This window comes from Cephus cinctus, unplaced genomic scaffold (genome assembly GCF_000341935.2).
Source record: "Cephus cinctus unplaced genomic scaffold, Ccin1 Ccin1_scaffold0690, whole genome shotgun sequence".
Classification (NCBI taxonomy): Eukaryota; Metazoa; Arthropoda; class Insecta; order Hymenoptera; family Cephidae; genus Cephus; species Cephus cinctus.
In genome coordinates this window covers 489,009-502,924 of record NW_014333313.1, presented here as the reverse complement: position 1 = coordinate 502,924, position 13,916 = coordinate 489,009, and the positions used below count along the sequence as shown (strand labels likewise).

Sequence of the window (13,916 nt, the reverse complement as noted above, 5' to 3'; positions counted from 1 at the left end):
AATTCTTCCCCCCCCCCCCCCATTCCCCCCTCTCTCCACACAACCCCCTAATGCTACTATTAGCCCTAATACAGATGTCACCGAAGTTGTCAACCCACCCCGTGGAAATCTCTTCTATACCGTTTCGCCCCTGCTTCGTTCAGCTTGCATTCATTCAGGCAACTCTCATTCGGTGTGAACGATGCATTAACTGGATGCATTACTGGTGAGGACACATGTTATCTTTTTTTGGGGAGGTTTGTTTTTCACCTAGGACGAGATGGTAGTGTTGGGTAGGATATTTTGAGAATTTTTGAGGTCATGAGCCAAGGGTTACTGTCTTGTCGAAATTATTATTTTCAATCTGAATAACTTATAAGGGTGGTTTGTAATTTTTTTTTTTTTCTTTTTCTAGGAAAAACTTACATTTTTCCTAATCCTTTGGCCCTGTTCGATGCGTGGATGTGACTTCAAAAAATAGACACCGTGACTGGGCACCCCTGCAGTTTAGCGGCATACTTTATAGTTTATGGTAACGGGGCTAGGGGTGCTTCTACCCCCTATGTGTAATATATGTATGACAATAATAACAGGGATAACCTATGTATCTAAAGGTGGTTTTGTCCGAGATCAACGTACCGAACTTAAATTCACAGTCCGGCCGCAGTCATGCAAGTTTTCACACTACACACGTCTTCTCGTATTTCAAGACCCTCTTTGCAAATACTCTAAGCCCTTTAGGGTGCGTTTCCAGCCACCCTTAAAGAAACAGACACGATACACCCAGAAGAGGGAACACAATTACCGGCTAGGAACAATTTCATGGATCAAACTTAAGAAAGAGAAAACCAAGTGAAATGGTGTAAACTAGGGGAGAAAAAATGTACTGCCTTTATTTTTATTATTTTCAAAAGTCACGACTGCGACTTAAGCCTTCGTCTATGTATACGATCTTCGACTACGGTTCACTCGACTGTATATTTATTTATGTAAAATCGTGCCAACGCAACCGGAAAACAAAGATGCCTACGCATCGGTGCCGTGTTTTTCGAAAAGATAAAGAAAAGTAATCCCGCTTCTTCTCGTATGATTCCAGTGTTGAAATGCCGATGCAAAGCCGATTTTGAGCAGTGAGAAAAGAAGAGAAGAAAAGAAAAGAGGAGAGAAAAAAAAGTACCACGACATCTCCTCGTGCCCAGTTACGTGCGACGTAGTCCCAATGAAAAGAGGCCCAGTACCCAAGCCATACAAAGAGCAGTCCCAGTGAATGAATGGGGAGGACCCATAGTAGTAAGGATTATACAGTCAAAAAGTCATAGTATGAATTTGTCGGTCCATTGAGACGAATGCCGACGATCTCCAAAGGCCTTCCGGTCCAGGGACACACCTGCCCATTATTACCGAGTGTCCTACCGGCATCGAGAATCGGCTGTTCCTAACCTCCGTGTCTCTTGCGAAGAAACCGTCATCGTTTCCGGTGGCTAGAAATTCGGTTACGGTCAACCGGAACCAAACTACGGTGACACGAATTTTGTCTCTGAGAATTTCTCAAGCAAAGGATTCTACCGGGTGAGTTAAAAAAATGTGTCATCTTAAATATCTTCAAATACCACACCACGTATATGAATATAAGATAACCTCATCGGATACTCTCCCTCTCTCTCTCTCTCTCTCTCTCTCGTTCCAGGTCCTTCGTCTGCAAGGGTGGATTTTGAGGGTGCGGCTCAACCCTACTTGGGCCACTTCGCAGGAGTAAAATTAGTCCGGGCAAGACGCTTTAATATCTCCCGCCTACCCTTGCCAGTTTAAACGGCCTGCAGAAGATCCTCAAGGCGCGCGCGGCGGCTGAGCCACGATAATAATAAGGATAACACTTGGGGATATTAGTTGGTACAAACCATCCTAACCTAACCTAACCTAACTTTATTGGGGACCCCCGGAATCTGGCTAATTGTTTGATACGGGTGTTACTTCTGAGAACTACCCTAGAATACTTGGATACTTTATTGGAATACTATTAATCTTCTGTTTTCGACAAATTAGAGGAATTTCATGTGGTCTTCTTTCTTTTTTAATTATACACATAAAGCAAAGTCGAACGTTATTCCACTTGCAGCCAAATTCTCGGCCCATTAATTAATCTTTTATTATCGTATTGCCTCTTGCTAAAAGAGATTCTACGACCATTTTATCCTCAGACTATTTCTTCGTTTCACTTTGTAGCCACTCAGCTCGAGCCCGACTCCAAGTAAGAGGCCCTAATCGACGCTACTAAACCCACGGGGATTTTCCTCCTAACATCAAGAGGGTCATAAGTTCACTGCTCGCCAAAGAATCCCTCACCCCGCCTTTTAACAGTTAGAATAAAATAATCATCCCCCCTTAGAATTAAGAAAAAAAAAAACAAAATCCAACAGAAATTTTTCATCGATTTCTATTTTTTTTTATGAACAAAAATATTTACCCCAAGTCACCCCAGAAACCACCCTTACTGCAGCCACCCATCCTCGCTCGTCTGATTTCTTCTAAATTCCCGAATAAAAGTTTACACCAGGCAGGAAGCGGCGACGGACGGGCATCATAAAATCGGGATTCAATATCGTAAGGGGGTGTCATGTATGTCATGTGGATGTCAAGGGGCGCTCGTTTCACCCCACTGGTACAGTCTGAATCGTTCGTGGCTACCAACACTGCGAAAGCCAAAGGTTTTCCTATACACGCGTTATACTGTATTGAAAAGTTCGAACAGTAGTATATCTATATGTGTCACAGTTCTCGAATTCTATCTCGTGTAACATTGCCTCTTGTATGCATATACATTACCACACTTAGAATCCTCCCCTCTGTCCCCTTTTTTTTTTCTTCGCCATGTTATTCCCGTTCGCATCTCGCGGGGGTACTCGTGTAGGTAGTTTGACACGCTCGTAAAAGACGAGCCGTTTTAATACAATTTACAAGAAAGTATAAAGCGCCGTTCGCAGGAGCAGGAGGCTGCGCGGAGAGTCTGTCGTTACCCGTATGCATCTGTTGTATCAAGTATCAATGAGCCATAGAGAGACTTGAGCGAGAGAGAGAGAGAGAGAGAGGAAAAAAGAAGAATTTCTATGAAAACCATAGAAATGCCTTTGTGGACGACGGATCATATATGTAAATGAGGATTAAGGATGCTGGGAGGATGTTACAGGGAACGTAAAAGTATGGATAAATAAAAGAAAATACCTGTTCGTTATGTCATTCATTAATTGGTAAAAATACTGGCGACTGTTACAAGAGAGAGGGTCCACTGCGCGTCTACTTGTGGAGTTTAAAATTACCGTGACTCCATCTTGTATACAAGGTGAAGAATCTGGGGAGTATTTTGTTGATAATCATTGAGAGAGAAAAGTCGCGGTGTTCGAGGGTGATTAATTTCTAATTCAAATTCAAATCTCCCGCCGTGCGGTAGATGGTTTAACGGCTCGTTATCCTCCGACCGGTAGACACACTGGGCTTACCGATTTATCAATCTAATTATGGAGTCTCGTAGAGTTAACTACTTGTACCGCCGTTAACGCTGATTCCCTAGGTAACAAATGCCCATTAGAGAATGCCCATAGAACGAGTGAACGCAGCCACTGTGATTCCTAGGGAATTTTTCCGTGGCCAACTATGCGCTAGACGCGTACGAAAGTAAGACAGCGACGGCAGTGAGTATAAAGAAGGATTGGACGACGACGACGAGGAGCGAAGGAAGAAAAATATAAGAAGGAAGTTCGTCTGACCTCGCACGCTACTATAACCACTAGCTATAATATTTTATACAATTTACGAGGCAGTCCCTTCGCCCTAAAGTCTCGAGCTGGATGTCCATAGTGGCGACAACGATCCTGTCAAGTAGCTAAAGGAGGTTAGAAATTCAGCCCGAGAGGTGAAGGAGCAGCTGCAAGTCTAGAGACCCGGGATACCCTGTACGCTGTAAAGATTATGGGATGCTGTGAGTACACGAGAAGAAGAAGGATCTTGATTCTTCTCCTTCTCCTCTTCCTGCGTAGCCTCTCTTCTTCACGTTAATTGTCGCTTATTAAAAACGATCCGCCATTCGCTTCTTATACCTCGCCGAGTACCGGGACGACAATCAAAGACTTTTGCCATCCCTTCGAGCATCCCAGTAGTAGGGGTAGGTACCGGGAGCACCCTTAGGGACCTTTTGAAACTCTTAATTCTTGGCTGGGGGGTGCGGATTTAATTTTTCGAGGTAACAGGACGTCGACGACCTGGAAGGAAATCGTCGCGAGATCGAGTCACTGGCCTAGAATATATATACATATATATTGAAATGCTGAATGAGTTAAGGGCATTAAAAAAATTGATAAAGAGATAACAAAGAAATTGGGGGAGTTTGGAAAATGTCCAATTGAAAATTACATCCTGTTCACTTGATCACTATGAATTTACGTGGAATTGATATCGGAGGCAGATCGGTTATCGAGCGAGTTGAGTATTCGATGCGAACGCAGGGAGGATACGGGGGAGTCGAATGGTAGAGTCCGAGAGGGGGGGCAGAAGGGGGTGTACGGCAGGGGTGCGCATTGACACATCGCCACAAAATTAACACATTCTTCTCACTCCCCCGGCAGCTCGGCGACAATCACGAAATAATGCGGACCGCACGAGCGACCAAACGCTCGAAATGTGTGGCTCCCGTTGTGGTCTGTTACAACCTCACCATTCCCCGTTACTGGTACTTCCTCGGGGAGTACCGCCTCCACAGAGTGCCATAAGCCACTAGGTACCATTTGCTGACAATTAGAATCATTGGATATCCCCGGGCGACCCCTGGAGTTGAAGATAGAAAGAAAAAGTGAAAAAAAGGTAAATACAAAAATTTTTTGATTAAAAATCTTGCGTACGGAATTGATTTAAAAAAAAAAATTTTCTCATTGCTCTTATCCGCCGTTACAGATTTACCCGTATAATAAGAACGAGCACTGGCCTCAAGAATTCGCGAGAGCAAGTCAGGGGCGACCGGTTAATAAATCGGCGAGTCCTGGTGTGGCTGTCAGTCCGGGTTCCCGTCGATCCCGTGTAAAAAAAACGTTTGAGGACAATTAATAATTCGCTCGGCGAGCACCAGGCCAATTTGTCGAGGGCATTCCGTCCTGCAGTAACGTAACAAGAACACCCGGAACCCTCTCCCACTTCTATACGCACAGCCATGCTACGGTATACATAATAATAATAGACAATAATTCCCATCACTGTGAATATTTTCATCTGTCGATGCTGTACCAATAAACTGTATATTATACTCTGCAGAAATTAATACGCAACTAGCAATGAAAGAGTGTACACGTGCGCGTATATATACGTCATATCCATATATCAGAGGAGTATATCCAGTGGACGAGTTAGTAGACGTAGAACGAGTGGCGGAGTGATATCGGCTAGTGGAGTAATACAAGAGCAATGTGCCATAAGCGAGTGAGTGTCCAGCCGCGTAAAGGCCGCACAATGGCGAAGAGCGAACTGTTATCCGGAAGCGAGGGTTGGCCAGTGATAACGGGTGTCGCTGACATTAATTGTAGGACAATTTCGAATATCCAGAACGAAGGTAACAAGCGTAGTACGTGCTTTGAGCCAGGATAAAAAGTGAATGGACAATTATGAATATAATTTTTCTGTTTTCTCTAATTTTTTCAACTTTTCAGAAATCCCACAAGACGAAAGCGTCTGGGTACTTGGGAAAAAATCGCTGCACGTTTATATCGTACGATAACAAGCACCCATGGTCTGCCGATACTTCATCGGACGGATCGACGTGCACTGCGGGACCTTGCGGTGACAAATAAATGCAGCCAAGGGGGGTTGGCAGCCCAGAAGGTCCGTGACGTAGGGGGTGGTCGAATGGTGAACTCCATAGCGGCGTATCGACGTGGCAGCTATGTTTCATGATTTTAACCCCCATGAAATTCCCGTCAGTCATTTCAGCCTGCGTTATCCGTTTACGTTCCGCGTTTCATTGGGCGACCCTGTATAACGGCCACGCGGATGTCTCTTAACCCGAAGCATTATACGAAACACGACAGTGACTGTACAGCGTGTAGCTGCAGCACCTGCAATATTTTGAGTGCACGTAGAAAAAAGAAAAAAAAAAATTGAAAAAAACAAGGGAACTAGGCAAAGTATAAATAAATTCGAAAATTCAATTGAAACACAGTAAACCCTCTAAAACTAGGTAGTTCCAGAGGGCTCGAGGCTCTGTAGTATATATAAACATACAAGTATCATATAACCATATGTGTATGCATATGAGAGAAGAAAGGGTGCAGTAGGTACACGGTTCAACCTGCGCGTGTACACCGGGAGGCTTCAATTAATTAATATTCGAGAACAAGGATGCAGCATCCCAACTACCCATCCGCATCCCCGTAGACACATATACGCATACACGTAACACAGCCAATGCACAAGCTAGCGGGCCCTCTTTTTTTCATACCTTCCGCACGAAGCCTCCCTGTATATGATTTACCGTATTTCCAACGACGTGATTCTCCGCGTACCCTAACCTCGCGCCATTTAAAATATTGCCAAGTCGCCAGGGTCTACCTGGGAAACTATGTATATTAGCATCAGCTGTAAACCACGTGCCCAGTCGCCGGATACATGTTTTACCCTTTGGCCCCCATCCGCCGGCCTCGTCCTCCACGTCGTAGACCCTCGGGCCTGGTCTTGTTCGGTGCAAATTATTTCTTGCTCCTTTGGATTAAGAAGTTCCCGGGTATAACGACTCGATCGAGTCTATAAGATTTTATACACGGTGTACCGATTGTAAGGGTTTCCAGGTGGATGCCCGTTATCATGGGTAGACCGTACACAGGCGCTTCGTTCTGGATAGACTCAGGAGGCTCTGAACGCTCCAGGCTCCCGGGCCCCAGGTATGACTGCTGCTGTCATATATAATAACCGCATAAAACAGATACGCGCGAACCCAACCAGCCCACGAATATATTATGTTGCTGTGGCTAATTTACGATTATAACGTACGTGTATAACTATCATTGTTGATATACTACCCGCGTGCAGGTATACGAGAATGCTTATGGCGAGAGCGGTGCCTGTACGGTGTATGCAATTTTCATGTGGATCTCTATTGACTTCTTCTATATCCTTATCCTCTAATTCTAAGTAACGCCGTACCGCGTGAACATAGCCTACGTACGGCGTGCACGTCCGATCGAGCGTTATACTTTACTCTTTATTAAATTAACTCTTCGCGGTAACGTTTCCGTGCGTTAAGGATCCTTGTAAGCAACCTCGTACGCAGAGAATAACGATTCACTATGATTCCCTCTGAGAATCGAGGGAGATCGTTCGATTCACTTGAAGTAGTCCGCATATCGAATTTCACCGAGGGAGTGAGCACGAACAGACTTTGGGTCTGGATGTATGATTAATTCGACGAAAGTAATGACCACCCAATATGTATCAAGATTTTTGTTTACGATTCACACAACTTTTTTTCACTCATTCGATTACCTACTTTTTTGGAGGTTAACTTTTTGGTCGTATGAATTTTTCAAATTGTTCTAGAACATTTATCGACGTATACTCGTCGGAGTTTTCTCGTGTTCTCGGTCGATCGTACGACGTGTGCGAATGCGCCGGGATCGGTGTGGCAACCTGGTGAACGTCAAAGGGATGCCGCACACCTTTTTTGCGGCAATGATCGCAATTGGACTGGTCTCGTGTCTTTCGAGACCGGTCGAGAATCGAGAGTTGCCGATACGACAAGAAGCAACTTCAGACCAGTCGTACGGACAGACGCGAATACACGACGCTCGGGCACCGATGACAGTTACATGTCAATATGGCATTCGAAAACTAGTTTCGCGTCCCCCTACCGCAACCCCCCCTGCTACAAATGGCCGACTGCGAGTCGTCGGTAGTTTCACAATGACAAAAAACCACCGAACTGTCTACCAACTTGGAGATATCGATGAGACAGTTTAAAAGTGAGTTTCGCATGCCGTTAAAAGTGCTATACATTTTTTTTACCTCGTATCCCAAACCCCGTAAGTCTTGACATTATCGTGCCTTAGAAAAAAAACGATGAATTACGAAATTTCGAAAAAAAAAAATTTTCTACAAAAAAATTTAGTATATTAAACCACCCTAGGCCACAAAGGTTGGATTTCCTGGCGCATTGAACTTTTTGGCCATGTGTCGTATACTATTTTTCTTGCTCCCTAAGCCAAAAGTACCGTCTTCCCGTTTTTCATTATTCAACCGACATTACAAATTTACGGTTACGAACAGTTAGAGCTTACGATCGAACATTCGCTTGCTTGCATTTGTTTATACGGAGGCAAGCAGCCCACAAAAGTGGCTCCTCCCGGACTCAAATGCCGCCCGGGAAGACGGTACTTTCGGCTTAGGGAGCAAGTAAAAATTTTTTCTAACGATTCAACGTCATCCAAATTAATTCCCTTTCTCATTGTTCCACGTGTCTCATCCTTTCCTCGGTATCTGCCTTCCGACAGGCCAAACCACGCGGGGCTTCGATTCATAGCAGCAAAACGGCAGATACGAGAAACCCATTCTAAGACATTGCCCGTGCAGTCTTTACGATCACAGTAGGTGGATGAGATCTTGAATTGGATGCTGCGAGGATGTATCTCTATCCCACACGCCCGCACGGACAACACGTACACTTTTACAACGCCGGTACGACGTCCTGACTATCTCCACTCTCCGTTCGTCTACCTCAGCCTTCCTACGCATCCCATTAAGCGACACAGTTTCATCCCACGGAGGTTCTAGCCACGGCGCAATTTCGAATAGAAAACACAAGATGCATAACACGAGATCAGATAGCATCAGCACGCGCGATATTAATCGTAGAAAAAGCCCCTAATGAAAGATCGCAACCAAATAGCCCAGGAGCAGGGTAAAAAGGGGGATGAAAGTTTGAAAAATAAATAACAAGGTGTTAAGCAGCCCTGAGCATGGTTTGAAGGCGGGGGGGGGGATGGGTACTTTTCAAGAGGGGATGGATAGCAACCCAGCCTGATCCCAGGACCAAAAGGGATGCTGTGCTGCCTGGTCGGGTGAATCCTTAGGGGGTGAGATAGAGGAAGGGTGCAATCTGATGGGGTATATCAGATATACATGTTACGAACGTGTAAGAGAGAGACAGACGGCAGGACAACCCCACTTGGCAACTGCGGTCGAGAGGCCTGTTTAACAGATTTAAAAAATCACCAATAATTCTGAGGGGCTGTTTGCTCTTCGAGGGGCCAAGGTATGTAACTATGGCGGAGTAAGTAAAGGCCGCGACGGGGACGTCGGCGGGAATGTCATTTTTCATTTTAATGGTAGCCGCTCCGGGCCCCGGAGTCTCGCTACTCCCCTCGTTTATTTGTTTCTCTCCTCCTACGGCTCTTTTGCCTCTCTTGTACTCCTTCTCTACGTTTTCCTTTTTTCTCTCTCTCTCTCTCTCTCTCGTGGCCATGGACCAAGATTCAGCCTCTCGGTCTCACCCTCTGACTTAAACTCTATGCCGGCCTTTTACCCCCCCCTCTCACCATCACCAATCCAAACTGGCAAGCCAGCTTCCTTTTATCTCGGCGAGAACGTCTTAATAGCCTCCAGCATCCTTACTACCGTCTCACCCTGTACACTTGGGGTTACCGCTTCAGATCCTTAGGGTGTGGACCAAACGTCACAGGGATGTCTTTCGTAGGATTTGACGTAAGAAAATTCTCTTTTTTTTTTGTTTAGTGAGATTTTTGAATATCAATTTTTTAAAGGTATCTCTTGTTTCGGAGATTACTCTGGAAGATACAGGGGATGCTGGGATTTTTTTTATTGTCTCGGGGATAGATCTCAGTGGTCCAGATCTATGACGGAAGCCAATTTACTTCTCTCGAGATATCATGTATACGGATTGCCGCGGACTAATGACATTCGGACGGATGCAGTCCTGGAGATGAGATCAGAGGATCGGAGGCTGTCAACGGTCCATGTGTTACTATCTGCTTCTCCTCGGATATCTGTTGTTACGGCAGGGCTCTGCTACTCCGCTTAGTCGACAGTCAGACCTGTCATCCTATGTCTCTTCGCGTTAGGACATTACGCGCTGACACGTGGACGGTGGAAAGGTAAGGAAACGAGAGGAAGTTTTGAAAGGGACAAAAAAAAGGGACAAACGAGGGAAAGAAAAATTTACGAAATTAATTTGCCGTTCCGGTTAAAGTAATTCGACATGTGTACTTGCTGGAATTGATTTTGATTTCCTGGAGCTTGGCCCCGCTAGGCTGGTTTGCGGTTAACACATGTGACTGGTTAATGAAAAAAAAAAAAAAAAGGTGAGGGGGGTTAGAAAAAAATAAAACTTTACCACCCGGCAACAAATCCCTGTCATTGGGAAAGTTTGATTTATCATTCGACAAGCTGTTTGCATTAGATTCGGTACGTACAAGGGGGGGGCACCTAATGGTATAGTCAGTGTATCCTGATCTATTGTGAAATGTAACAAGCCGCCGTCGATGGGCTTCTGTAGGGGTAGTTTTGATTAAGGACGGACAGACAGTGGGTAATATGTATTATAGGGGATTATTTCAAGGTTCATTTTTTTTTTGGACTTCCAATGGGTGTAATTGTCGAATTTTTGGTATGGGGTGGATTTTTGGGGGGGAAAATTTTTTGAAAAAAAAAAAAAAAAATTTGTTCCCTTGCATACAGTGTAGTACCGAAGGGAAGGATTTTGGCGGACAGTAGTTACAGTGACTATCGTTCGCAGGGCAAACGATTTGGTACACATTGTTAGCGTTGCGTAACAAACCCCAGCTTGACGGGAACCACCCCTGTCAGACATTGTATATTTTTTGGATCTCGATTTAGCGTGATGTACGGCTGCGGCTTTACGCGTTACGTAGGTCGTGCGCGCATACCCAGCCAAGGCAGAAAAGCGAAGCGTGGGTATCGATGACCGACCTAAAGATAAACGACGCCGTGAAATCAGCCGGGGGCGGTTGTTTTCATACAGAAGTACAAAGTGACTTCGGAGCGAAGGTCTATACTACAATGGGCAAGAATAACATAGGTCCGTCCACGTGATCGACCCTTAAACGTATCGCACCAGAAAAATGACCCGAAATTTAAAAAAAAAAAAAATGTTAACTGCCATCCCGAATTCAAAAAAATTTAATTTTTAATAGTTGCCATTCGTAATTTTTTGAGCCCTCCAAAAAAAAGTCCCCGACGAGGCCCCCCATGGAGGAACTAGATAATTTTTTTCAAATTCCTGGACACCCTCCCTCGATAAATAAAAATACCACTGATTTCGTTATTCGACAGAAAAACAGAAACCAACTCCTATATCCGAAGCCACCCCGGAGTGAAATCGTTGAAAAAGAAAACTACCCCCCCTACGATTATCCGAAAATCCAAGATCGCCAAAAAGCTGATCGAAAATCACTATAGGGCATCTAGGTATCTGAACGGGGTTCCGGGGTCATGGGGAAGGTGAACCGGGGTGAAGTGAGGTGAGAGGTGGGGGGCATCAGTCAAGGGATTAGCGGGATTAGCCCTCGAGGGGGACTTGTTAATTGCTGGGTAGACAGGTCGGCGAGAGGGTGAGAGTTAGAGGGTGCAGGTATAGCTGTAGGTAAAGCTGCCGTAGAGACGTGGCTCTGTGTCATGTATATAGGTATATAGATATATACGGCCCAGCGGATATAGGACACTGGTCCTAGGATCCCATAACCAGGAGTCGGAGCAGTTCGCAGGGGGCGAAGACGGGAGGGATGGACGGAGGAAGTGAAGCGAAGTGAGAGCAGGTTACCGAGAGGACACAAATCACGGCAGAGTTACGGACTTAAGGAGGGCTTATTAGCCGGCCGCAAGTCTCCCACGTTGGTATCAATGTGGCAGTGTACCAACCTAACGGAGAATAACTACCCCAAATGCCAACTGCCTATACGATCTAGCGATATCGCGTACTTGCTGCCTACGTAAGGGCTCAAGGTAGCGACTGTATCAGACTGGTGCCAGGTTGGCAAAATAATAACACAGTGGAATTTTGCAGTCTGCATTCTGGAAATGCAAGAAAAAAGGCATTTGTCAACTGAACCAATTTAGTCCGTCATTGGAAGTTCGCGTATGTTAATTTTACCTGTGAGTTAAGTAAGTTATGAGAGTTCCCGCTCTCGCTTGTTAATAAATCCAATGATAGGGATTTAGTAGTATTACTGTTGGAGGAGGTCGGATGGGACTGGATAGAGGAAGTCCTGGTAGCCGTCGTCGTTTTCATGATCATCCTTGGGGTAACCGCCTTGGCGCTTTGCGTAAAGGAGAAACGAATTTGGCTGCCGGGAGACTTAAATCATCCCAGCCAATCCCGCTGGACTGTTACGATAATTTACAGCCGTACCGGCTAGGTGTTTATAGGCTTTCGTTTGTCGCCCGCACTCTGACCAACATATGGGACCTTATGGGAGTTAAGAATCGATGCTCATTTGTTGGTAACACTGTATGGGATAGTATGTGTATATATATATATACATTTAACATGAAGAAAAGTCCATTGCGGTTTTGAAGTCCAGGGCGGCTAAGTTATTTACGTCTCGTATTGTTCCCAGTGACGTATATAAACGTCGGAAATTTTATTTATCGCCATTTACGTTCGCTGCGTCGTTTAACACTTCTTTCTTTTGAATGTCTGTATCAGGAGTGATTATCGATCTTAATTTCGATTTCGATAGATCTGACGTCGTTCGATTGTCACTTTGGTGTATTATTATTATTGCTTGAGATTTTGCTTTTTTCCTCTTCCAATTGGATCCTTCCTGGAAATAGAAGGAATTGACACGTATTCCGGTACTATGGCAGTTTTATTACCGACACTCCTTATTACCGTCATTGAGCTAAAGCTTGGTTTATGGTTGCGGGTTTGCCAGCTGGAAATTCTTATGGGATTCGAGAACCGGACGATGGGGACTCCTTTTCTTTCTTTCTTTATTTCGACTCAATCGGTATCATAAATTTATTTACGGTATCGTATAAGTACTAGGGCGTATGGGATCTATTTTGTTGTGTAATATTGTGATATACGATGCACGCTTTTCTTCCGCTGACGCGTATTGATGGAATTTTGAAAAAAAAAAAATTTCGAACCACCTTCATATCCATGGCAATTGAATTTTACTTCTTTGTCGAGTTCGCCTCTTTTTACGTGGAATCGAATTACGCGTTTGGGTAACGTGGCGAAATTTACCGGTAATGGGATTTCTCATTGGTGCATCCGTGCAATTCGAATTTCGGCTTACGCGATCATTAATGGCAGCTGATTCGTTAGTAAATTATAATGGGGATGCATCTGTATGCGTATGTAGAAATTAATATTTTTTAATATCATTAACAAACAACCCTTGCTGTGTTAATCGATACCAACAAGTGGACCACCATAATAAAAAAATATTACTAGATCTAAAAAAAAGATCAGTATCATAGATCAAACCCATATGAGAGCAGTGAGAGAAAAAAAAATAAAAATTAGTTAACCCTTCTATTTATAATTTTCATATACGAAATCCTTCGATTTCGTTATCACTTGTCATCCAATTACACGCTGTCAATTTTTTCATTAAATCAACCTGTACATATATGCTAACTTTTTGATTCTTCCTATAGGACAATCATATAGTGTACAGTGCATAAAGTGTATACCACTATACAGTATATCACAGGTCAGTAGCGTAGCAACAGCGACATCGATAATTACACAGAGTCCAATAGTGTAAGGCGTCGCGACGCCGGTCGTCGATTGATGGCATATGGCCGGTATCGTACCTCTTGAAGTAAGCGACGCTATCAGGCATCGAGTTGGTTACACAAATTGTAAATTAATGTGACATCAGTCCTATCGGTTCCCTCTCGAAAAAAAAAAAAAAAAAAAA

The 13,916-nt window shown here is 44.4% G+C and overlaps 1 protein-coding gene and 2 long non-coding RNA genes across 10 annotated transcripts in view; 2 read left to right on the top strand and 1 right to left on the bottom strand.

The window, feature by feature from the left end:
* LOC107269935 (E3 ubiquitin-protein ligase Rnf220) overlaps nt 1–13,916 on the bottom strand; it is a 73,372-nt gene that overhangs the window by 13,365 nt on the left and 46,091 nt on the right. The window lies entirely within an intron of this gene.
* LOC107269938 lies at nt 18–2,383 on the top strand. 2 transcript variants are annotated; one of them, XR_001538185.2, is made up of 4 exons: nt 18–205; nt 1,076–1,548; nt 1,667–1,869; nt 2,203–2,383. It is a non-coding gene; the product is annotated as an uncharacterized LOC107269938 (long non-coding RNA). The 2 variants fall into 2 exon arrangements; XR_001538183.2 differs by having other exon boundaries at nt 1,076–1,869.
* LOC107269937 lies at nt 3,644–8,939 on the top strand. Of its 2 annotated transcripts, none has more exons than XR_001538182.2 (6): nt 3,644–3,952; nt 4,596–4,830; nt 4,921–5,181; nt 5,275–5,569; nt 5,667–7,970; nt 8,499–8,939. It is a non-coding gene; the product is annotated as an uncharacterized LOC107269937 (long non-coding RNA). The 2 variants fall into 2 exon arrangements; XR_003060314.1 differs by having other exon boundaries at nt 5,275–5,581.